This window comes from Lactuca serriola, chromosome 9 (assembly GCF_051521515.1).
Source record: "Lactuca serriola cultivar US96UC23 chromosome 9, Lser_US96UC23_V15, whole genome shotgun sequence".
Lineage (NCBI taxonomy): Eukaryota > Viridiplantae > Streptophyta > Magnoliopsida > Asterales > Asteraceae > Lactuca > Lactuca serriola.
This window is the reverse complement of record NC_136416.1, coordinates 216,389,627-216,390,886: the sequence shown is the minus strand read 5'-3', so window position 1 is coordinate 216,390,886 and position 1,260 is coordinate 216,389,627. Positions and strand designations below refer to the sequence as shown.

Below are 1,260 nucleotides of genomic sequence, written 5' to 3'. Positions count from 1 at the left end.
CAACACGTGTGTGGGACAGTGGGTTATTGTAAAGGTTTATAAACTACGGCTGTGGCACATTTTGTTATCCTATTGTGGTGTGACGTATAAATTGTCATATATAAAATGTTTATGGAATTGAATTCCTTGAAAGACATTAACTAAAGGAATTCGATTATCTTTCATAACATCCATGGAATTTATTTATAATCCTTTGCGTTTGCCAAATAGATAGATACAAAAACTAAAAAAGTTGGATGTAAAATCTATTTATTGAATTTAATATAAGAACGACTCTGCTGGGGATCGAACCCAGAGTCTCTGGTTCCGTAGACCAGCGCCTTATCCATTGGGCCACAGAGTCAAGTTGTCTCCTTTTTTTGTCTATTACTATTTAATCACTGACTAAAAGGTTGGCAGTAATCATTATTGATTGAATTCAAAAAATACGACTCTGCTGGGGATCGAACCCAGAATCTCTGGTTCCGTAGACCAGCGCCTTATCCATTGGGCCACAGAGTCACTTTGCCTTTATGCTTTCCCTAGTCCTATTTAATCGTTGATTATTTTGATAGGAAGGAATGGCCAGCCTACTACTTGAGCAGACTGCCGAGTGATTTTCATTATAGTATTTTCGCTTGTGACTTAACCTACAATATTTCTATATAACATATTTTTATTTAGAATAAGTAGCAAACTTTCATTATATTATATATTTTATTAAGTATTAAATATATCACTAGATGTTCAAAATAACCAGAGACAAAGACTACACAACATAAGTTATAACATTAGAGAATCACTTGAGACCTTTTGCACAAAAAGCATATCACGAAAGAAACGAACTTTATATAATTAACAACTAGTTCTAAAAGACACTTTGGGATTCCCAAGTGTCTTACACAAGTATGGAATATTGCATAATCCCTTGGATATATATATAAAATATATATCTTTTCTTTAGTGTTTTACACAAGTATGGAATATTCTAAATTCCCTTTGTAAATATATAAAATAAATCTCTTCACACAATCATAGACAAAGTCTTCCGTTCCAATTGTAAATAACCTTATAGTCACCTGTAATCTCTTTGTTGCAGTAATCTTCAGTTGTTCTAAATTAGGCTTACTTTGTAAGTTGTAGGGTGAGATTGAAGAGTCGAGCCTCTGACCCTAAGGCTTATGACTAAGAACTTTTGTTCAGTATAATCGGTACCTGGTGGTACCATGTAGGGATTAAAGGGGACCTAGAAACCAAGTGAAAAAAAAAAACGGATCGCAA

The 1,260-nt window shown here is 33.8% G+C and overlaps 2 non-coding genes across 2 annotated transcripts; both read right to left on the bottom strand.

The window, feature by feature from the left end:
- Positions 1-270: 270 nt before the first annotated feature.
- TRNAR-ACG (transfer RNA arginine (anticodon ACG)) lies at positions 271-343 on the bottom strand. The gene has a single exon. It is a non-coding gene; the product is annotated as a tRNA-Arg (tRNA).
- An 85-nt stretch (positions 344-428) lies between these two features.
- On the bottom strand, positions 429-501 carry TRNAR-ACG (transfer RNA arginine (anticodon ACG)). Its single transcript has one exon. It is a non-coding gene; the product is annotated as a tRNA-Arg (tRNA).
- Between the last annotated feature and the right edge of the window lie 759 nt (positions 502-1,260).